Here is a 25456-nt window from a genome sequence, read left to right on the forward strand (position 1 = left end):
AGTGTACATACACATATATTCAGTAGATGTCAAATGAAAACACACATACAAGGTCATTAACGCTGTTTCAAAGTGTTTTAAGTTTTTGCATACCACAATTTCAAAGTGAACCATCACTGTTTTGTTTTGTTTTCTTGTGCCTTTTCTTTGTTTGCAAGATTTTCTTCTTGGTCATTCAATTAAAAAGTTTGTTTTAATTAATCAAAAAGATGTACTTGGAACAATGTGGCTTTGAAGTCTTTTCTATTTACATTGAAAATCCACAACATAAAACTCTACCATTGACATAGTTTTGGGCTCTTCCTGGAATGCTGTCCTACATAATTATACATCATGATCCCAGAAGAGGAATTTGGTGCTTCCATAAAAGACAAGGCATTCCAAACATGGCTACCAGGATTCCTGTTATTTTAAGGCACATATGCTGAAGTCAGTAGAGTCACCATTTAAGCGCCTTGTTACACAGTAATTTTGGGTGGCTCCTAGAGCCCCTAACACCTAGGTTGTCCATACATTAATACCTGAAAATAGTTTTAAGTACTCGTGACGCAACTCAAAGTTACATAATACCAGGAAAGGAGCATCTCTGATCCATGTTACCCAGCTTGTGTTACATTAAGGTTTAGCCTAGAGTAGCTACACCTTAATATAAACACCCCTTCCCATTGGCTTGGATCAAGACCACTTCCCCTCTCCCACGCCACACCTGCCTCCAGCACCCCAGCTCTGGGGAGTCACTGCCCCTACCCCTTGCTTACTTGTGGCTGTCCATATGCCCATACTCTCTGTGTTGGGGAAGCAGGCACAGAAGGGTTAACCTGCCTGCCCAGCCACCCCTGGAGCTGCTGTTCCCTGTGTAGACTCAGCTCAGAGAAGAGCAGTAGTTTATTCTGGGGCAGCCAGGCAAACAGGTTAACCCTTCCTTGCCTGCTTCCCTGGTACAGACACTAAATTCAGCCAGAAGTAAGCATGGGGGGAAGTGGGGAGAGAGGTGCTCTAGGAGCAGGAAGGCAAGAGGGAAGCCCAGAAAGGGGGTGGGAAAATTCAGTCCTCAACCCCTACTGGCCTGAAGTATGACTTCTGCAACCTGGAGCTAACACTAACACTGATCAACATTCATATGGCTCACAGCGTAAGGTGTAACAAGGCCTTAAATATTAATCAGGACAAGATAAACCCAAAGTCTTCCATCAAAAGTGTATATCATATATTACACAGCAGCAATATATGGGGATGCTTATTTTTCTTTATTCCCTTTCCCTACTCTGTATAATTCCCTGTGGTGAATTGCAAAGTAGCAGTTAAAATAGGTTTCTGGAAGGATTCAGTACTTATATTCAGAATAACAAAGGCAGCAACAAATGTGGTGAAAGCAAGAGAGAGAGAACACAAACCCCCAAGCCCTGACCATTGTCTCTTCTGAGGCTCACCATTTTTTTAACCACATTTCTTTTTTATGACAGAGTAAAGCAAGAGAGGGTGTGTGTCTCCATAACTCTAGCATGCTAAATATAACTGTGCATAGATTTATGGCTTTAGTTTGAGAATCTGATTAGTAAGAAAAGTTACTTTTGATACATTTCCTTATGTGGGGGTGGGGGGTGGTATTTATACTGCAATGGTTTCATTTCAGATGTCTTAAATCAAACCCAAGTTTGGCAGGATGCAGAATACAAAAACAGTCTGAATTTTTGTGAGGTCAAAAGTATAACTCAAACATTCCAGTTAAGACACAATGTAAATGCAGGAGAAGAATAAAACTAGCTTGAAAAATGAGGAAACAGTTAATGCCAGAAAATTGTGCAAAGGAAGCAATGAAGCGGGGAAATTAAAAAAAAAAATCAGAGAAAGAATAGACTAGAACATTCAATCTAGGGCCTGTTGCACTTCCTGCAAGACCAGGGAAGGAGAAACAAAAATGGCTACACACAATGTTTACAGCCACTCCTGAACCAATATGAATCAGCCTTGGCCTTAGCAAAACTGAGGTTGGACTAAAGATCTAGTAAAAATATGAGTTGAAGTATCTTCTATGTATGTATAGTGCATCCAGGACAAATTACTTTTATACCTTGTAACTGTAGCAACAAAATAAGGTGTGCCTATCTACCACATGTGACAAGGAGCCTGTCCCTCCTTTCACCTTAAGTGGGAAGTGTAGCAGGCTAGGCTAGCTGTGTGGGGCTGCAGAAGAGGGTGGTTGGTCATCCTGCCAAAGGGGAACACCCACAGATGGGTGAGGAACCACATGACCAGAAGGGGTGGTGCTTAGAAGTATATAAGCCTAATGTTTGGAGCAAGAAAGTCAGTTTGGCTCTAAAGGCTGCAGAGGAAGGAGGTCCTAGAAGAGAGAGGGTTCAGGAAACTAGCCCATAGACAGCTAAGCTATGAAAGGGAACTAGATGGAGACAGCTAAGGGGGAAGTATGGCTTGAAATAGAGGCATTGACCTGGAGTGGGGATAACTTTTGGTTGGAAGCAGTTGTTTTTATTTGTGTTTTGTGCAAGTTTAACACTAGAGGCTCCCAGGGATGATTGGTGACCACACACCAGAGTGCATGGGGCTCTTGGGGTTTTATGCCCTGCTAATGGGTGAGAGAGTGAGCAAAACAGGACAGACTAGAGCTGAGAGGGCCAGAGTCTGTGCCCCAAGAGTGTGAGATAGGGGGCAGGCCAGATCTAAGACAGCCAGAGCCTGTGTCCTGAGAGAGTGAGGCATAATAAAGGGGAGGCTGAGGCCCAGAAGCCAGGCCACAGCAAGTGGGCCTGGACTAGAAGCCTACAGTTAAAGTAGACCAGGAGGGGTGTAGCCTATACAGGTTGGTGCATGAATCGTGAATAACACCTATGAGGTATGGGTGTAGCTACAGGGGAGGATGGAGACCATAACTAACAGCCCTAAGGTGGTCTGTGCCCTAAGGCACAGAACAGATAGGGCCAGGAGGACTACAGTTGAGTTGCAGAGGGTATGATTGGTGCCAAAGAAGTTATTTTGCTGCCAAACATTTCCAAATAAATGTGTGTAGGATGCAGATATGTCTTCTGTCTAATTGTTACTTACTTCTGAATATTTTTCCACAAACAGATAGTAAAGGTTTTGCTCAGTATATAGATACTAAGTTTTCAACTTTAGCAAGGCAGAGGACATAGTCACAAAGGGCTCCTATACACATGCAGGAAGACTTCTGTGATGCACTGTAATTACATTCATGGGTGACTGATGCCTCCTGAGTCAGGGGAGGCACTTGCCCCCCCAGCAGCCAGTCAGAGACTGGGTTCCCCCCCCCCCCCATTGCCAATTGTGCCGACCAGGGAGCGGGGCGCCAGCGTTGCACTTGGAAGTACCACGGGTGTTCCCAGAAATGCCAGGGGCATTTCTCTTGGTGTCCCCACTCTCTGGCTAGTGCTCTTGGGGGGGAAGGCACTTGAACAGTGGGGCACCAGTGCTCCCACCTCCCCCCCCCCGGCCCATTGCCTAAGCCGGGAATGCTGGCTGTCAGGGGGTGCACCCACACTCTCAGGGGGTGCACATGCACCCCTGTATATCCTCTACGCGTTGCCACTGATTACAGTGCCTAGGAGCATACTCAATTAATCGAGTCTGCTGGAGTGTGCTAATTAGCATGCTCCAGCGAAAGCCATCATCATGTGTATCAGTGTCCCTGTACTGAAAAATGGGGCAGCAGTGTGCTTGGAACTAAAGCTCATCAAACAAGCTTTAGTTCAAAGCTCCAATACAGGGACACTGATACACATGACACTGGGTTCTTTAATTAGCATGGCTTTCAAAGTTGTGTTAATTAAAGTGCCCCCCCACCTCCCAGAGCATGTCTATAAATGTCCAAAGTTGTTGTTTTTTTTTCCCTACAGAATTTTAACTGAAGGTAAATATCAAAGGATAATGACATTATCTGGAGAGAAAAAAATACTCCAAATCCTCTCGGTGCAATGATATTCTGTTGTTTCACTGATATGATGTTGAGTTACTATTCTGTGAGCCTCTGCCTCAGGCTTGCTTAACAGAAACAGCTTTCTCTAATACAGTTATCTCGGCAAACTCTTCCCTAGGGTTTCTAGGCATTATGCTGGCCAGAATGTTTCCATGAGGTCTGCCAGTCCTTAAATACAGTGATAACTATTCCAAATGTATACAGTTTAAGAATGTGTCTTCACTGCAGGGTTAGCTTGGATTCATACTCGGAAGTTGCTGTCCACAAACAAACCTTTCACTCAAGTTAAAAGGTACTTGGCATGACTGAAAATGTGGATTTGAATTTGGGTTTAGCTTTCACTCAACTAGTTTTGTAGAAATGACAGAGGCCAAGTCATTCAAGCAATGACAGCTTTCAAAATTGTTCCCACAATTCCTTCTGTGTGTTCAGGATAAACAAGTTCCATTGCAATACATGTGGGGGGAAAAAAAACAACTCATTTTAATATAGCACCAAGCACCATGGGATAGGCTTGTGAAAGGTCTAGCAACATGGAAAAGTGAGGAGTGCAACACTAAGGAAGATAAATTGATAATTGTTTTGCAGTGTGGCTGTTAACAACCAATGTAGGTTGACTACGATTCGTAGACCCAGGTTGTGATCAACAGAGCTAAATCTGTAAAGAAAATGTATCCTAAGACACAATCATGTCCTTTCCCTTTTAAAACTTATAGTTTGGAAATGCACTTTAGCTCGAGCAATACCATAAATCATAATTTACTATTGTTCTTTCCTCTGTTAGACTATGATGACTAAGAGGAGAAGAAGCCAAAAAATGTATCGCTTCCCTTGCAAATCCACTGAGGTGAACAGAATTTGAACCAGGAGAGTTTAATCTGTGGACGCTGCCTTCTCCCTCTATTTTCTGAAGCTGGACTGTTGCTGCCTAATGCTAACAACAAAGAACAAATCACCTGAGAAACCCTAATACCACCATACAGGTAAGTTTTCTGCATTAGGGAGGAAAGCCAAAATGCTCGTGTCTAAACAAGGATTAAACATGACCGATTCATATTTCTGAACATTTGGCCCTAGATCTAGAAGAAAATTAGAGCATTTAGTATTTGTGGGTTAAGAAAAGTAAGATGAAATATCGCTGTTCAGTAATCATGCTTTGGATCAGCTTTCTAATACAGCCTTCTGTCCTTCATGCTCATAAATAAAGTAGCTGGCTTCAGCCATTTTCCAGGCAGATCAGAAGTGTTAGTAATGAAGTTGTACATTCTGTGTTTGAATTTGTATTTGACTGGTAGCCACTAGCATCCAGACATCTTTGAGTACCAGAAGAAATATAACTATATTTATTTTCTTTTGCATCTAGGAAGTCACTACAAGTAATTGGAAATACAAGTTCAGGAGAAAAACGTATGTCCAAAAAATTTAATTCAACATAATCTATAAACAGCAGCTCGGAATGGTGTCTACGAGGAGTGCTGCTAGGGCCTCTGCCCAGGGGGACAAGGCTACCCGGGGCTGGTCTGAGGCCTCCACCCAGACCGAGCCCATGGGGGAGCTGATGTCCCCCTACCTCCTGGCCTGTGGGGGATCCCCAGCAGGGCCGGGGGGGGCAGAGATTGGGGGCCCCCACACCTGTCTGGCAGATGCCCGTCTTAGGGCTCTGGAGGCGCAGGTGAGGGAGCTCCGGGAGGAGGTTAGCAGGCTGAGGGGGATCAGGGAGGCAGAGGATGAAATTGACAGTTATTTCCTTTCCCTGCAGGCCCAGGCACCGAAGGAAGAAGCAGCCCGGGGAATGCCCTCCACAGCAGAGTGGCAGACGGTCATAGCCAGGAGTGGAGCTGCTCGCAGAGAATCGGTACCAGCTTCTCCAGTCCGACTGGTGAACAGGTACGAGGCCCTGGCGACCCTGCAGGAGATGGAAGGGGAGGAGGAAACCCTTGGGCAAGAAGAAACACCACGTTCTTCACACTCCGAACAGGTCAAGAGATCCACGAGGACCCAGAGGAGGAGGCGACGAGTGCTCGTCATAGGCGACTCCATCCTGAGAGGTACGGAAGGACCCATCTGTCGCCAGGACCCCTCAGCACTAGAGGTATGCTGCCTCCCTGGAGCAAAGATTCGGGATGTGACGGAGGTAATCCAGGCCAGGATCAAGCCCACCGATTACTACCCCATGGTCCTAGTCCATGTGGGTACTAATGATGCGGCCAGGAGACCCCCGATCACCTGATGGCGGACTACAGTGCTCTGGGTGGCGTGCTGAAGGAGTTCGGTGCACAGGTAGTATTCTCTTCCATCCTACCAGTGACCGGACGAGGAAGACGGCAGGAGAACTGCATCCGAGAAACCAACTGGCGGCTTTGGCAGTGGTGTCTCAAGGCAGGCTTCGGCTTCCTGGACAATGACCCGCACATCACGATGAGGGACATGCTCAGCTGGGATGGGCTTCACCTGTCCCCCAAAGGTAAGCGTGTGTTTTCTTCTAGGTTGGCGGATCTCCTCCAGCGGGCTTTAAACTAGGCTTGTCGGGGGGAGGGGAGTACGAGGGCAGGGGAAGCTGTGGACCACCAAACCATGTGGCACCCACAAGGACAGACCAGCCTGAAGAAAGAGAGCATTGGAAACCTGAAAGCCATGGGGAGACCAGCACTACAGAACAGGTAAGAATCAAGAAGGTAAGAATCAAAGGGCCCTTTGGGACTCAGAGCGGGGGGGCAGCAAAGGCACCAGTCGCAGGGCTCAAGTGCCTATATACTAATGCTAGGAGCATGGGGAACAAGCAGGATGAACTAGCGCTCCTGCTTGCACTAAACACCTATGACTTAATGGGGCTAACAGAAACCTGGTGGGATTCATCCCACGACTGGGCAGTACATATTGAGGGCTATAGATTGTACAGAAAGGACAGGTCGGGGAAGAAAGGGGGGGGTTGCACTTTATGTCAGTGAGCAATATACATCAACCCTCATCAAGACAGAATCCAAGGTTGAGGAAGTAGAAAGATTGTGGGTTAGGCTACATGGGGGGCAAGGAGAAAGGGATTTGGTGGTAGGGGTCTGCTACAGACCCCCACACCAAGGGGAAGAAAGAGATGCGGGGCTCCTGAGGCAACTCTCAGAGACCATAAAAGCTAAAGAGGCGGTAGTCATGGGGGACCTAAACTACCCGGACATCTGCTGGGAGACGCAAACAGCAAAGTCCCATCGCTCACGCAGGTTTCTAACCTGTGTACAGGACCTCCACCTGACACAGGAGGTACATGGTATCTGGTATTGGCAACAGGGGATGACATGATAGGGGACCTCCAGATCGGTAGCCATTTGGGAGACAGTGATCACCTAATAATAGAATTCAACATAAGACGTTGAGTGGGTAAGGTAACTAGTAGGGTGAAAGTGCTAGACTTTAGGAAAGCTGATCTCAATGCACTCAGGCGATTAGTCAAGGACGCACTGCAGAGTAGGAGTTTTGAAGGGATGGGAGCCCAAGAAGGGTGGCTGTGCCTTAAGGAAACGATCCTTCGGGCACAAAGCAAGATGATCCCTGAGCGAGGCAAAAGAGGGAAAGGGGCCAGGAGGCTTCCCTGGCTGACCAGAGAAATCCAGGGCAGCCTAAGGGCCAAAAGGGGAGCACATAAAAAGTGGAAACAAGGTGAGATCACTAAAGATGAATATACCTCTTCTGCTCGTGCTTGTAGGGAGGCAGTTAGACGGGCCAAAGCTACCATGGAGCTGAGGATGGCAACCCAAGTAAAAGACAACAAGAAATTGTTTTTTAGATATATTGGGAGTAAAAGGAAGGCCCAGGGAGGAATAGGACCCCTGCTAAATGGGCAGAAACAATTGGTGACAGACAGGGGGGACAAGGCTAAACTCCTCAACGAGCTCTTTGCCTCAGTGTTCCTAAGTGAGGGGCACAACAAGTCTCTCACTGGGGTTGCAGAGAGGCAGCAGCAAGGCGCCAGACTTCCATACGTAGATCCTGAGATGTTGCAGAGTCACTTGGAAGAACTGGATGCCTTTAAGTCGGCAGGCCCGGATGAGCTCCATCCGAGGGTGCTGAAGGCACTGGCCGACATCATTTCAGAGCCACTGGCGGGAATATTCGAACGCTCGTGGCGCACGGGCCAAGTCCCAGAGGACTGGAAAAGGGCTAACGTGGTCCCCATTTTCAAAAAGGGGAGGAAGGAGGACCCGGGCAACTATAGGCCAGTCAGTCTCACCTCCATCCTTGGTAAAGTCTTTGAAAAAATTATCAAGGCTCACATTTGTGAGAGCCCGGCAGGACAAATTATGCTGAGGGGAAACCAGCATGGGTTTGTGGCGGGCAGATCGTGCCTGACCAATCTAGTCTCTTTCTATGACCAGGTTACGAAACGCCTGGACACAGGAGGAGGGGTGGATGTCGTATACTTAGACTTCAGGAAGGCCTTCAATACGGTATCCCACCCCATACCGGTGAACAAGTTAAGAGGCTGTGACGTGGATGACTACACAGTCCGGTGGGTGGCGAATTGGCTAGAGGGCTGCACCCAGAGAGTCGTGGTGGATGGGTTGGTCTCGACCTGGAAGGGTGTGGGCAGTGGGGTCCCACAGGGCTCGGTCCTTGGACCGATACTCTTTAATGTCTTCATCATTGACTTGGACGAGGGAGTCAAATGTACTCTGTCCAAGTTCGCAGATGACACAAAGCTATGGGGAGAAGTGGACACGCTGGAGGGCAGGGAACAGCTGCAGGCAGACTTGGATAGGTTGGACAAGTGGGCAGAAAACAACAGGATGCAGTTCAACAAGGAGAAATGCAAAGTGCTGCACCTAGGGAGGAAAAATATCCAGCACACCTACAGCCAAGGGAATGACCTGCTGGGTGGCACAGAGGTGGAAAGGGATCTTGGAGTCCTAGTGGACTCCAAGATGAACATGAGCCGGCAGTGTGACGAAGCCATCAGAAAAGCCAATGGCACTTTATCGTGCATCAGCAGATTCATGACGAATAGGTCCAAGGAGGTGATACTTCCCCTCTATCGGGCGCTGGTCAGACCGCAGTTGGAGTAGTGCGTGCAATTCTGGGCGCCACACTTCAAGAAAGATGCGGATAACCTGGAGAGGGTCCAGAGAAGGGCCACTCGTATGGTCAAGGGCCTGCAGACCAAGCCCTACGAGGAGAGACTAGAGAAACTGGACCTTTTCAGCCTCCGCAAGAGAAGGTTGAGAGGCGATCTTGTGGCTGCCTGTAAGTTAATCACGGGGGCACAGAAGGGAATTGTTGAGTATTTATTCACCAAGGCGCCCCCGGGGTTTACAAGAAACAATGGCCACAAGCTAGCAGAGAGCAGATTTAGATTGGACATCAGGAAGAACTTCTTCACAGTTAGAGTGGCCAAGGTCTGGAACGGGCTCCCAAGGGAGGTGGTGCTCTCCCCTACCCTGGGGGTCTTCAAGAGGAGGTTAGATGAGTATCTAGCTGGGGTCATCTAGACCCAGCACTCTTTCCTGCTTATGCAGGGGGTCGGACTCGATGATCTATTGAGGTCCCTTCCGACCCTAACATCTATGAATCTATGACTCTATGAATAATATAGTTTTGAATCTACCACTTCCAAAGGAAGATCACTTGCAAAGGAATTCCAAAGGAATTATTTTTAAAATGTAGTATACAACCATTATAACCCAGAAAGCCTCCACAATCCCCAAAGATTAATACTCCTGTTGTTGTATAACACACTTCATCTCTAAGAAGTTAAAGGACAAAATAACACTTAGGAAATTAAAAAAAAAATTAGACTCTTGAGAAAAAGAGAGCATGAGTTTAAAGGAAAACACAGTGCAAATAAAACACACGTTTCTTGCTAAGGACTTCTGTTACTTGCAATGCCAACATAAATAAACCATCTTACCTTGCTCTTCCTGACAAATAGACTGTCTTTGTCCAAAATTAAAGTCCGTAGTACATAGGGTCCCTTCCCTGGTTACTGGCCAGGAGCCCAAGAAGAAAAGAGTATCTATAGTATTTAGCAAATACATAGGCCAATATCTGCTGATGATATTATCATTTTTAAAAGATCCCCAATGCTAAAGGAGATACAAATATCTTGCCATTCAGCACCCTGCACTTATTTTAAATGGTAAAATAAACAAACAATAATACATAAAAAAAAAAAAAGTGGATACTGTGTCTCGGATGCTTCAGCTAGCATACATCCTCCCACTTCCTACTTCCACCTCTACATTTGTTTTGTATGGTTTGGGAGTGTTACTGAAGGTATGTCTTCCAGAAGATTAAGGCATGGCAGACTGGTGGACTTTAAAAAAAAAAAAAAAAAGTAATTTTGTCATGACTAGAATTTTGTTATAATAATGTTATGGTTTAAATCTCTTTCAGTATTGTACAAGAGTCTTTTCATTTTTAAATATAAATCTTAAAATCAAAATAATGAATATGCAATCTTATTTTGCCTTTCAATATTTATTTTTATAGGAGCATTAGGGGAAAAAGCACCACCAAAAAAGAAAGAATATAGATTCTGAATGTAGCTTACATTAGCTCATATCTGTAAACTAGCATTAATTTGTCATTATGCAGAAGACAAGGTGTTTTCTAAACTGCTTAAGAAAAGGAAGAAGATACCTTAATTGTGTCTGTGTACATATGGTGCCTAGTAGAACAGGGTTCTGATCCCTGCTTGGGATCAGATACCAATTAATATTAGTAAAGCTTCCTGCTTCTCATGAGACCAGGGAAGCTGCAAGAACAGCCACTTCTACAATGTGGCATTTCTGTCCCACGTTCCCACCTGACTAGGATCAAAAGGAAAGAGGTGTGTCAAAATAACTGGGAAAGAAAAAAAATTAAACCACGGAAGTTTATAAAATATTCAGTTGACTTACAGAAATTAGCAGACGTTTGCATGGAAAGCACTGTAGTAGGTTTTAACTTCTTGGGAATGCAAAGCTCCTCTAAAGTAGAACTCAGCATGATGATCATTCAGCCATGCAGGTGGTTTACTGATACACTACTTAATGCTGACAAAACTCTCAGAAGTCCTTATTTTCCTAGAATGACAAGTCACAACTTAAAAACCTAACAATCTTTAATCTTTTCTAGATCCTTGTGCTTCAAAATAAGATGATAGAGGAGTAAGGTTTAGCTTATTTTAATGAGGAATGCATCTTTCACAGGTGGCCTTTTATTTTTATGAAGACAAGAATTCCCAGGAAGTGATGCAACTGTATATTATTCCAGTATTAAGAATCCTGTTTTGAACAAAAAATATATGTTGTAGGCAGAAAGCTCCCTGAGCTGTGTGCGTTAAGAAAAATAGCTTCATGATGATATTATGAATTCTATCTAAAAAGTCAGATTCCACCTTGGAGGTGGGTCTGTGTAACTGAAATGATAGTTATATCCCAAAGGCATTAACATTCCTTGGAGGCAAAGTGATGTGGATGTAGAGATAAGAGCTTTGTCTGTAGGTAGTTCTTGTTTTCTTAGGCAGAAAGCAAGGTTAAAAATGTTATCCTGGAAGCTCAATTATTGGATGATGATGAAGCAAATTTTGCTATGAACTCAGTCCCTCTATCCCAGGTGATGTTTATGTCTCAGATTTCACCATAAAGCAAAGCTACAGTAAATAATTATGAAGATTATATTCTTTTTACAAGGATTTTAGGGATCTGTTTATTTAAAACATTATTGGGGGGGGGGGGGGGGAACCTCTCATGTAAAGTGTTGTACTGGGTATTTCATTTCTAAAAAAAATCAGGTAAGACTGAGTTAATTAGGTAGGCATGTTATTGTTCCTTGTCCATCAGATGTATATTTTATTCTGTAATTATCATGGTAGGAATCTTGCCCTGGCAAAAAGTGCTTTAGCAAATTATTTCAATATTAGAGATTTATCTAGAAAAAGAATTTTATCTTTAAAAAAAGCTACATTACTGAGGTACACAAATCTTACCTTTTGTGATAAAAGGATTGCAGATTTCTACAAGAATGAAAGTTAGGTCAAGAAATCACCTCTTTCTTGGGAGGTACAGCTATTTAATGTTAAGTTAGGAATTCTACCCATGAGACAATTATATCAGTGATGTGATGAGACGCATCATTGAAGGAAACCCTATTTGGAAAGCTGAACTGCATCCGTGCATTTCCGTGAACACTGCCCTGGAGTGGCTCTTATATCATTATAATGGTAGAACTTCAGCCCTGAAGGAACAAATACATCATCATGATGGTGTCAGTTTTGCTTTGGAGGCAGTTCTACCTAGTATTCTTACCCTTCACCTGATATACAGTTTACAATTTCTCTTATCTAGCTTCAGTAATAGCTAAGTTTATATTCACTTTGTGAGCTTCTGCTTTATTCATAGAGACATGTAGCTATAACATTGATTAATCACTAGTTTTGTAAACAGTATTTATCTTAAGTACATTTTTTTAAATATGTTGAAATATGTTCAACTTCACAGTTAAGCATTAATTATTATAATAGTTCTTGAGACCTCTGTAGGTCAGTTAAAGGAAGCTTATTAAATCTTTTCAAGGATCTCCTTTGGAGATATCAAAAGAATGACATTAATTATTAACTAGATTTATTAAAGAAAATTGTGTGCAAGTGCAGGTAATTATTAATTCTGCAGTTTCATTGTAGCTAGCTGAAGCAGTTAGTTAAAAACTTGATTTGAAAAACCATCACTGGCTGACCCAGAATTAATTCTAGAACTCAAGTGTTCCTGTACCCTAACTTGCTTAAAACAATACTGCAGTGAGAAAGAGGATGTTGTTCAAAACAGACTATTCTTTTTCCCTCCCCTTATGTAAAAGAATATACCTTTTAGGATTAAGTGAATAATTCATCCAGGTCAACCTCAGTAAGATTCTGATATGCTTACTCGCATTGAAGGACACTCTGGGTGTGCCTACATGAGATGCTATGTCTACACATGCACCCCATAGCAGAGTTGTTACTGTGCCATCATTTAGCACTTGATTTAGGAAGTACTAAATGATAGTGAAATAACAGTTGTTACTGTGCTGTCCGGGTGGCGCATGATAATTTTTAGCAACTATGTTACCATAACTACAAGCTATAATGAGGTAGCTTGTCGCTATGGCAACGTAGCATCAGCATCACGGTTTGTGCCCACCAATGCTATGTCGCCACTGTGGCGACTAAATGGAAGTGCAGTAACAACTGTGCCATGGAGGGCACATGTAGCCCCACCCACTGTGATGCATAATTTCATTGAAGTTAGTGACACTAGTCCTGGAGAAAGATACAATTCAATGGGTGCATCTACACGAGACATTTACTGCAGAGCTGCCTGATTAGCTCTACAGTAGTCTCTGCAGCTACACATATGGCCCTAGTAGGTCGCAGTAAACTAATAAACACCACCAGAAGTTAACACTTGGAAATGCAAGTACTATCCTGCAGCGGCATTATTTACTCCACCGTAACACATGTAGACACTGATGAGGCCTAATGGCTAGCCCCACACTGAAGCACACTCGTGCGCCAGCCATCCCCTCCTCAGCACATTGAGCCAAGTTGGATCAGCCCCACACTGACAGGCTGACTCCCCAGATCCTCCTGCCAACTGGAGCTGTTCCAATCCAGCTCAAAGTGCTGTGGTCCCAGGCACGCATGTAAACAGGGCACCTGGGAGCAATAAACTCCAGTGTGAACTGCACAGAGTTTAGTGCCTCACATTAATAGCATGTGTAGACACACCCAATATATGTAAGGGTATAGGATTCTGACCATAGAAGAACTGAACATCTGAACTCCTTACATTAAACACTTTTCTTTTCTACCTTTGTTTCCTTCTGAGCTTAGTTCAAAACAGCAATAACTGGTTCAGCCAGACGTGGCTGTCTCTCTAGATACATTCTGTATCATTCAATAATTTTAAAAGGGGGTTAAATAGTAATGCGTTTATTTGGTTCCATTATTCTCTCAAGTAATACTCAATTTAGGTATCTGTGGTGCTTTCAAGCAGCAGTGTATCAGAACAGAACAGACCAGACCAGAACAGATGATTGAAGGATTAGATTCAACAAAGGAGGTAAGTGCTAGAAGTTAGGCATGACAGCACCTACCCTGTAAGTTCTTAACTCTTGAGTGAAGTGTAGAACCCAGAATTAGGTGTCTAGGCATGGAGGGTTTGATGCTGCAGAAAAACAATCCAAAATAACTATCGCACTGAGCCGGGGGCTGCATAGAGCTGCCCACAGAAAACACTAAGAGGTTCACTATGTTTCAGAGTACACCACTCTACAAAGCATAAGCAACTAATTCATGATTGTAGAGAGGTTCCCTCAGTCATTCAGAATTACAACCCAAAATTCACCCCTAGTGCCAGAGGTGACTATGTCCACCTTCTGACATATTCTTGTGATAAATTATTAAAGGTTGGGCCTTTTTTGAAACCTGACTGCCTTGCATCCCTGAAAAGGATTAACTTTTATAAAGGCAGCAAGTCTCCAGGGGAACAAGATGAAATAACTATAAAGACATTTGTAAAAAAGTACTCCTTTGGTGGCTATGGGTTTTCAATGGATAGCAGACACTGACTTTCTTTCTTAGAGAATGCCCCAATAGCCCAGAAATTCTGGGTATATTGTTATAGATAGGTCTGGTAATCAATAAGATAGCCATAGGTCAGACTTCCTATTACAGCTGATGTAAATATGTTGATATGAACCAGTTTCTTACTGATAGTAAGAGCAAGTCAGCAAAAGCAATATTACCTGTTGTAGTATTTAAATGCAAGGTGTCTTTCAGAAGATAGAGGATAATTTTTTTCTTGATGGGTAGAGTGGTGGCTTGATGGGAGCCTGAAGGCTACATTAATACCTAATGGGCAACAGGCCACCAGTTAGACAGCGTTGGTCAAAGGCATGCCTGTCTGTCCAAACATTTTGTAAAAACAACAAAGAGAATTCTTAATTTTATCTGGCCAGCAGAACAGCATCCAGCACATTAAGCAAGGATATTTCAGTGCCAGGGGGCAGTTTGTGGTCTTGATGAAACATTAAGAAAGAATGACAATAAATACAAGATTCAGCATCTTCATAATGTTCATAGTAGACCAATATAGTAATTTTGCACTGATTTGAAATAAGGGTCAGATTAAGAAGGAGCTGTTTTTCAAGTTGTTTGTGCCTGAAGTTAAATGGCTGGATGTTTCTACATGTACAATTCATGTGCATGAGTTTATCGATCCCAGGTGTGCCATTTGCATGTGTGCTCAGGACCTCAGCAGCCTGAGCTAGGGAAGAGCAGCCCTGGCTGGCAGAGTCTTGGGATCAGACTGTTTGCCCAGGGCTGCTCCAACCTGGCTCAATATGCTGCACAGGGGCTGGGTGTGCACAAGGATGCTTCAGTGTGGGGTTAGCTGGCAAACAGCCCCCAGACTGAAGCACCCTCATGTGCCAGCCGGCCTTGTCAGTATCTACATGTGCATTCTGGCAGAGTAAATATCTTGTATCTGTCAGTACTATCCTATGGTGGAGTTAATAGGTTTACTGTCCTAATAGCACCTCTCATGTAGACACTGATGTTAATTAGGCAGCTTTTCAGGAAACATCTCATGTAGATGCACCCGCTGGGTGTGTCCACACATGCAGGTGTGTGCTCTTGCAGCAGCTCAAATAGAAGTGATGCAAATTTGAGCCGGGGCTTTTTGCCTCAGCACACGTGCTCGGACATGCACTTTGTTGTGAAGCAAATTGTGCCACTTGCAAAATAACCCTGCCTGGCTCCTCCCACATCTGCAGCCAGGGGGAGCTAGAGCCTGGGGCCAGCACCTGTCCTGGCCCCAGCAATGTAAAAAGCTGCCCTGGCTCCATCAGTATAAAAAGCTGCCCTGGCAAGTAGCTCACTCTCAGGAGCTTCTGGGGCCCAGGCAGTTGGTACCTGGGGACACTACCCCTTGTCCCAGCTGGACTGCTGAAGCAGCCCTGAGAGTTCCCTGCACCCTCTACCCACTGCAGCAGTCTGGCAGTAGGGGCCGCTGCCTGGCTGTACTCTGCTGTGCGCCTGGCTGTACTCTGCTGTGCGCCTGCCAGACCCGGATGGGGACTGCACAGCCAGTAGAGGCATCTGCCTCTCTGGGCCAGCTGCCAGTGGGCTGTGGCTGCAGAGTTGGCCTTTGTGCGGCACTACTGCCATGTGTGCCCCTGCCTGGCCATCTGGGCAGCTATTGCCTGGAAGATGTTCTCAATCTGTCAAAGCATGTCCTCCTGGCCCCAGTTGACCAAGAGGTCAGCTACCTCCAGCTGGGTCCAAGGTGCCAGCTCTGAGCAGGCTTCTCTGCCTGGGTCTTGCCACTTGCCTCCCTAGCAGGAATACTGGTGTTTTGTATTTGCAAACTGAAAAATCCCTGATAAAAAAAATCCCCAAGTCACTCTGTAAAATACCCCAGAATCCATGTTCCTCCATATTTAAAACAAGAGACCACTAGAGAGACAGAGATGGAGACAGAGAAACAGTGATCAATTGGGCAATGTTTTATTGGTATATCTACAGTGTTAAAGAAATTTGGAAGCCTACCAGTGTCTCTATCACCATAATAAAATGAATTATAAATACCTATACGTTTTGCTGTTTGCCTTTGGTTTTCTTACCACAGAGCAGTTAGAACTCCCCCTGACCAAGGTTCCCTTCAAGCTGTGTGTGTGCGTGGCCACGCATAATTTAATACCATGCCACACACTAACTTATTAATGCCATGCACCCACCCAAAGAGGAGTTGGGCTGTGGCACAGCACAGCAAGGCAGGGGCTGGGGCGAGGGCTGGGGCTGGCGCAGGCTCTGCTGGTGCCGGAGAACTGCTCTGCTCCCCATCCCCAAGGCCATGTGCCTCCTCACACCCTGAGGCGAGGCAGGGGTGGGGGCTGGTGCTGGGCCTGGGGCTGCTGCTAGGAAACTGCTCTACTCCACAGACCCAAGGCCATGTGTCTCTTCACTCTCGGAGGTAAGGCAGGTACAGTGTTTACATGGCCTGATGCAGCATGTTCTGATTCACTTTGGTTACCTGCAGAAGGGAAAGGTGCACAGGGCAGAACAGGATGGTGCAGAACCTGGGTCTGCATCAGAGGAAAAGGAGCAGGCACAAGGAATCGTTCCTAACCATGATGTAGTTTGGGGGTGCTAGTTACAGCTGTGTTGGTCTAAGGACATAGGCAGACAAGGTGCTTTGGGTAAATTATATCACATTTACCCAAAGCACTTTATCTAACCATGACATAAGATTTCTGCATCATAAATGGGCAGTCCCCATTACTGGCTCCGGGGAACTGCTCTGCTCCCCAGCCCCCAGTCTTGTGCTTGGAGGATTATTGCAAAATCGATTTCATGAGAACCCATTACATGAGGATTCTAGTCTATTAGGCTTAGCATAGTCCAGATCCAGGCTTAGGAAAAGGGGGAAGTGGGACTGAAGCGGCATGCTCACGGACTGAAGCGGCCCACTCATGAACCAAAGCAGCATGCTTACGGATTGCTACAGCTTAGAGGGAACATTGCCCCTGACCCCTTCACTAACCAGGATTTGGGGACAGCAGCCCCTGCAGCCACAGCTCCTGCCAGCAGGTTTCATCCTCTCTGCCTGCTGAGCACACAGATTGTATGCTGGGGGGTGTGGGGTTTGCAGAAGGGGTGGGAAGAAGTTTGAGGGGCTGTGGGTGGCTGTGGAGGGATGTGGGGTGTGTGGGTGGATTGTGGGGGGATTGTGCAGGGGCTGCTCAGGAGGGGAGGGTCCCTACCCCACACAGCTCAGGGACTTCCCCCCAACAGGGGCTACAGCACCCCCCAACAGGGGCCACATAGCCCCTGCAGGGGCTACCACCCCGCCTGCAAGACCCATGTGCCCCACCCCTGCTTGCTCCCCCAACCCCCCATATGCCTGCCTCACCCATGCCCATCCCCTGCTTGCACCCCCAGGCCTCCCCAATGGCTGCCTTATGCAGTCCCAACCTCCCAGCACTTAAAAAAAAAAAGCACAGCACAACCCCCCACTCTGCAGCTGCCACCCACTCAAGGCCTGGCACCACTCAGCCTGAGCGGCCCCAGCTGCCCCATGCTGTGCGGGGGCGGGGTTCTGCCAAGAGGCCCCAGTGACCCCAATGGCAGCTGCTACTGCTGGTGAGTGCAGGGCTTTTTTCTTTTTTTTTAATTCCAGGGCTGCTGGGGCCAGGCAGGGCAGTGATCGGGGGAGCTTGGGGGGCAGGCGGGGGATGGGGCCAGTCAGGGCAGTGATGGGGATGGGGCTTGGGGAGCAGGCAGGGGATGGGGCAGGCAGGGCAGTGATCAGGAGGGCTTGAGAAGCAGGCAGAGGATGGGGCCAGGTGGGGCAGCGATCCGGGGGGCTTGGGAAGCAGATGGGGGATGAGGCCAGCAGGGGTCCCTCCATGGTCCCCTCCTCCAGCCCCCTCCATTCCCTAATTACCAGCACTGGAGCCCAGGTCCAGCACTCTGCGGCTGGCACACTGCCTACCCTGCATAGGCAGTCAGCGTGTTCCAGCACTGGAGCAAGGGCCAGCCATAGAGATGCTCTGGCTGGCTACCGGAGCATCTCTATGAAGGACCCGAGCCTCTGGTTGCCTCAGGGCATGGTCTGGGACATGCCCTGTCCTGCTTTTTTCACCCAGGGTATTTTTGACCCCTGGATATCCAGGGGTCTAATTTTACTCCCATGGTGCAAATTTGCAGCGCGGGGAACTGTTTTTGTTCCTACATGTGCCTCTTGCAGCATCTCAAAAGGCTTTGAGGTGTTGCAAGAGGCACATTTGTGCTCATCCAGATGCACCTTCTGTGTTTGAATCTGTTGCCTCTTGAGTCAAGTGTACTACTACCTCAATGGGAGTAGAGTTTGTTCACACAAACAATTCTGAAAACCTTACCTTTAAACATAATCAAACTAACATATTTAAAGCCAAAAAAACCCCAAGGATCGCTGTGATCAAACTTCTCTTGCCTACTGAGTATTAAGTCTAAAGAATACAGCTGAAGGTTAGAGATTAGATGTGGAGGCATCCATGATCTTTCATGGAAATTCAAAATCAGACATTTATTGTTATGGTAATAAAGATAAAAATCAAGGCCCAAATCTCTTCTCACTAATATAAATCAGGAGAAATTGTTTAAGTTAAGGAAGCTAGTATCAGAGTAAAACTAGTATAAATTCCTGCTCCTGTGCCAGGGAAGTCAATGGGAAGATTGCAATCAATTGCAGAGAACCTAGGAACGTGTTCACAGTGAAAAAAAACAAGAGGCTTTTGGTTTCTGTTTACCCAGTTCTTTTAAGAATAAGTTGATCTTGCATATTAATTATATAGAAGATCCAAAAAATGAGACAACTTCATCAATAATTATAAATTCATCAGACAAAAACTCCTAGTTTAGTATATTTCTTTGCATTTCCATATCAGAAACTGAGTAATAATCAATCTAAATGTTCCTTAATTTTGAGGCCAGTGGCCACATCTACCCAAGATGCTGACTGCACAGTAGATCGTTACCACTGTACAGTAGCATTGCATAGTATGAAGCATGATGCAATGCTACAGCACAGTAATAACAAGCTACTGCGCAGTCAGCATCACCAAAAAAAGCCATTCAGGGACACTACTGTGAAATAACTCCGGTTACTGTACAGTCATTTAGTACTTGTATATGCAACTAGTAAATGACTGTGCAATAACAACTGCCCCTGTCAGCATCCCATGTAGATAGGAAAAGAATGGAAAAGAATTGGAAAAGCAGAAACATATTTGGAGGAGACGCATCAAATAAATTGGAAAAAATGGTTGTACTGCAATTGAGAATCCTTTAAATCAGAAATAAATATACACTGTTCCAGCAGACCAGTTCAGTGATTTCTGAAGACTTTACTCTAAAACTGTATCACCTAGTCTACTGCAATAGTTTCATAGTTTAATAGTTGGTAGGGTCGGAAGGGACCTGAGAAGATCATCAAGTCTGACCCCACATCATGGCAGGAAAGAATGCTGGGGTCAAACAACCCCAGCAAGGTGTTTGTCTAACCTCCTCTTAAAGACCCCCAGGGTAGGAGCCAGCACCACTTTGCTTGGAAGTTGGTTCCAGATCCTAGTCGCCCTGACAGTGAAGTAGCACCTCCTGATGTCTAGTCTGAATCTACCCTCTGCCAGCTTGTGACCGTTATTTCTATACATTTCTAATACATTGCCTTAAATTATAAACAGACATTTCTCACTATTTTACAGAAACCTTAAGTACATTTCAGGCTAAAATAAATACTCCTGAAGAAAGTAATGCTACAGGCAATGCAAAAGTAGACACCCCTAATGCTTTGATACAAATTTGTACACAACATTATGTTGTTTCTCCTATAAGAAGTATAGTGTATCCATGTTACCATGCGCCTTAAAAAAATATTTTCCTGCATGGTTTGATCCGCTACAGCTTATGATTATAGTCCTAAAAACTCGCCTTTATAGGAAGGAAATTAATGAGTTTACATGTAAGGCCATATTTTGCCCCCTTTAATCATTTGGTATAGGAGTTTAGTGTTTAGCTATTAATGCAGCAAAATACAGAATAAAATATTCAGTAGGAATATGGATGGCAAAATCCAGGCCTGCACTCACAAAGCAAGGCACTTAAAAGCTAGAAAGTATGCAATTTAAGAACGTAACCACTCACTGTCTTCCATTCTGCATTATAGTATACTAATACTACTACCAATAACATGCAATTATGTAATGAAATACTTTTTCCAATGTAAATGTTTTTGCCATGGGGCTGTTGGCTCCTACTGCAATACAGTTCAAATAGACCAAATAACTAGACCAGATTAGTAGTGGGACTAGGTGCAATCTTGCCCAGAAATGCGAAACTATGTAGATACAGCTTATCAATACTCCAAACCTCCCTAATCTTTCCTAGGCTTCCTTATTCAGATGTTCTTCTAGCCTGGCTGAGGGGAGAAAGGAGGGGGATTGTCAAATGTTTCCAACTCTGTCAAGCTACTAAAAAAAAATTCCTACAGGACAAGGCCATGCACTTTTTCTCAGTAACAATTTTTTTTTTTGCCATATTGCAACTTTGGGTTGTTGGACTGTTCAAAGTTTGTAAGTTGTTTGTTTGTTTTTCATTTTTCCTTTTAACTTATTAAAACAACTAAAATGTTTCATCTTTTACTCTAAACACATTGTAGAATAAGCCTGGGAAATGTTAGATAGGTGTATCATTCAGACAATTATGAGTGATTAAAAGTGGAATTCAAAGAATCAGCATTTTGCATGCTTAACCATATTGAAAAAAGGTCCTATAGTCATGAATGGCATGTGCACTACTGGAAGATGTATGGTTAATATAGAAAACCCATGCTTTGGTTACCCATTCTGTAATGGAGAATAAAATATTAAGTTTCTTGAAGCAATGTTATTCTTGATAATATAACAGTCAAAATGAGAGTTTAAACCATTTTTTCACATTCTTTTTAATACAAGCTGTCTGTTAAAGCAGCAGGCTAGGCAAGAATCAATAGGAAAACACAAAATGAGGAAAGTAGGTAGACTGCACTCTTGATCTCTATTCACATAGTGATGCTATCCCTGAGAAAGTCTGTTAGGAAACTGCTTAGGATCATGCATCTTTAAAGAAACTAATACAATTTAACACTTGCTAGAACAAATTGGTTCCTATTTTGAAGCAAAGCAAAGCACATTGTCAAAAGACACAGTTCTCCAACTGCCTGTTCTGCATGCTGCTGCTGCATAGTAGGGATGGGTTTGAAAAAGAAAATTATGTATTGTTAAAGTTGTTTAACATACTATGGAGTACATGTTAAACAGAATATTACACTGATTTGCATAAACCTCTAACTCTAGCGTGCTTAGAAAGAAATTCAATATTCACTTTGCCCTGCATAGACTAATCTCAAATAAACATTAGAACAGGAGTTTTCTAAGCCTTATTCTGAGTGTGTTCTTGAAAAAGGGAAAAGAGAAAATCTCAGCAGACAGAGAACTAGGAAGATAAATAAGGACTGGTATAATCAGTTTGTAAGGAATAGATCATTTTATCCTTTACTTCCCCAAAACCTAAACTTCACTAAGTATTTCCTGAGGCCATAAAAGTCTTGATGAGAATTTGATCATGGCCATTCCTGCCAGCAATTTCCCTCCCATATATACTGAGAGATAACACTTGCACAGTATTCAAGGTCTTTCTTCAGCTGAGTTAAATCTTGTTCAATTTTCTCTTCTCTCAGTATTTCTTGTGCCCCTTACTTTGGCTTTTGTTGCACCAGCCCACAAAAATCCCCACAGGTGTGCCATTATGTGAAGGGAAGACTCTTAAAAAGAAAGATTTGTGGAAGCCATGTGGGAATTGCTCCTGATGTCATGTAATTCGAAGGTTTAATTTGAAACTGTATAGCAGCTGTGGGTTACCCTAAAAATGGTAGCTGTCTCCAGTTACCATATTATATGCCTTTATAATGAATGTGTGTATCACATACATATTTCCTGTCAAAAACTTGCATGAACACAATATTAACAAACAAAAACTCCCACAAGTCAGGAAATGCACATTTAAAGTACAGCACTAAAAAGCAGCTACTTTCTCACTAGATGAGTTTGCTATGTGTATTGGGAATAATCTCTGCTTAATTTAGCTGAAAAACTAAGATTTTAGTAATGCTCTTGTAACTGATGTCAGCTCTCCAGACTCAGTGTAACACTGGGTGCATCTACGTGAGATGCTGAAGCCATTATAGTCCGCTCACTAGCACAGTTTACTGTGGAATAAGTACGCACGTCTACACGTGCACATGCTTACTAGGGCTGTGCGAAACACCACCAACCCGCTTCAACTTCCATTTCGACATTTCAATGGAACAGTGTTTCATTTCAAGTTTTGTTTTGTTTCAATAGCACTGTTCCGTTTTGTTTCATCGAAATTCTTTCTCTGGTTCAATGCCATTTTAGACATTTTGCCCATAGGCTGTAATGGGGAAGCACAAAACTGCCTATAACTTTGCCATTTCTGGCCTGATTTGGATGAAACTTGCAGAGATGGTAGTTCCTTCTGAGGGTTGAAGCCTGCCAGTTCTCAAGGAGATAGGTAGATAGAGGTTTCTGGGAAACTGCACCTCAAGCTGCTGACAAGCAAAACTGTCACTTGCTGGCAGCGGCAGTCTCCTGTGATCCGGCAGGCAGATTTGGGGGGGCCTGCACCCCCAGGAGGGCTGCAGGGCCGTGCCACACTCCCCCTGGGGATGCAGGCCCCCAGTCTGCCTGCTGCATGACAGGAGGCTGCTGCTGCTGCTGCTGCTGCGGCTGCTGCTGCCTAGGACTGGTACTGGGCACAGCCCACACCCAGCGCCAGGAAAATTGGTGTTGCTGCTGGCCCCAGCTGGCAGGAGCAGACTCCTGTGATCCAGCAGGCAGATAGGGAGCCCATACCCTTGGGAGGAATCCGGCACAGCCCCCACAGCCCTCCTGGGGGTGTGGGCAGGCCCCCGATCTTCCTGCCAGATCACAGGAGGCTGCTCCTGCTGCCTGAGATGGCACTGGGCATAGCCTACATCCAGCACCAGGAAAATGGGTGCTGTTGCCTGTCCCAGGCTGTTCCTGCCACCCGGGATGGGTGGTAGCACCAACCTTCCCATCACTGGATGAGAGCTGCGCCCAGTGCCGTCCCAGGCAGCAGGAGCAGACTCCTGTGATCTGGCAGGCAGATTGGAGGACCCCTACACCCCCGGGAGGGCTGCGGGGCTCTACTGACTCCTCCTGGATATGCAGAGGGCCCCCAATCTCCCTGCAGGATCACAGGAGGCTGCTCCTGCCACCTGGGATTGGTGGCAGCACCAATCTTCCCAGCGCTAGAAATGACAGCATTCTGTCATTGGGCACACAAATCCAGGGGCCGGCACCCCCTGGGAGGGCTGGGGGCTGTGCCAGAATCCTCCCAGGGGGCATGGCCCCTGGATCTGTGTGGGATGACAGGAGGCTGCTGCTGCCAGCTGGGACCGGCGCTGAAGCCAAACCCAGTTTTGAAACTCGAAATGTTTCAAAACTTTCAAAACTTTTCGAATGCTGTTGTTCCAGTTCAAAGCTGTTTCAAAGGCTTTTATTTCATTTTGCTATTTTGAGCTCCAAACCCATTGAAACAGCCTCGAAACAAAATGCCTGGTGAAATTTCACACAGCCCTAATGCTTACTGCTCAGGATACTGCTCTAATCACAAGTAGGACATGTCTCGATGCTAACCAGGAGCAAATTTGATCCCAGTCAGCCCTACCTCTACGGGCCCAGCCTCATCTTAGCCCCAGGGCCCTGGGCCTGGGAGCATGTCCTGACCCAGGGCTGGGACAGCTCTATGTCAGTCCCAGCCCCAGGAACTTAAAAGCCTGAGGCACATGCAGGCAGCCTGTGGCCACACCTGGCCACTGTGTCCTCCACACATGCTTCAGGGCAGCTGAGGCAGACTGCCCAAACCCTGTCACAGCTCCCTGGCACTGCAATGCTGCGTGGCTGCCAGGGCCATGCCATTCAGCCCCACAGAGTACTGCAGGCACCTCCCAGACCTGCCAGCACCTGGGCCCAGCTCCATCTGGTCACAGGTGACCGACAGCAGCCTGACCAGATCCTGTAGTTGCTGCCTGGTACTGCCTTGCTGTGCAGCTGCCAGTCCCACACTGTTCCCCTGCACTAAGCACTGCAGACAGTTGCCCAGGCCCTGGGCACTGGGACAGTCATGCAGAGGCCCAGTGAATCATCTCAGGAGCCATGCTGGTGTCCTCCCTGATGTCACACACTGCCTCCCAGGCCACCACCTGGTCCCAGGACAAAACAGCAGACCTTGTAGCACTGTGGGGTGAGGCTGAGGTGTTCAGCCAGTTCATGTGGAGCAGGCGCTCCAATGTCCATGTCTGTAAAGGACTGTCAGGTGATATATAGGAGCACAGGCATGACCAGTCGGCACGCCAGTGTTGCATAAAGGTCAAGGCTTTGTGGATACAGTGGGTCACCATGAACAACTACAACTGTTGGTCAGGGACTGCCCACAAGTCCATGCCCTTTATGCAGCAACTGGATGCCATTCTCACACCCTGGGAAGCCTGCCACAGCCATGGCATGTATTCAAGCATGGGTGGCCTGCCCAATCCTTGCCAATGGCCTAGCACCTGTGGTGATGCATTGCCAAGGGAGGGCCACTGAGGTTAAGTTTACAGGGCTACCAGTAGAAAAGAAACACCTTTTGTTTCTAAAATGAGAGAACAGATCTGGAAACAAATGAAAGAGCGTAAGAATGGAGATGTGTGATACCATAATTACAAAATATCTTTTTTCAGGTAGAACAGTATATTTATGATGAACACAAAAAATACAGTACAATGTGTGTGATTGCTTATATCTTAATTTAAAAGAGAAGGAGCAAGTTGTAATAAACAAATCAAAGATTAATCACAAAAGGGTCTTAACTTTGTATTTTTATTAGTACAAACATTT

Source organism: Alligator mississippiensis, chromosome 3 (assembly GCF_030867095.1).
Source record: "Alligator mississippiensis isolate rAllMis1 chromosome 3, rAllMis1, whole genome shotgun sequence".
Lineage (NCBI taxonomy): Eukaryota > Metazoa > Chordata > Crocodylia > Alligatoridae > Alligator > Alligator mississippiensis.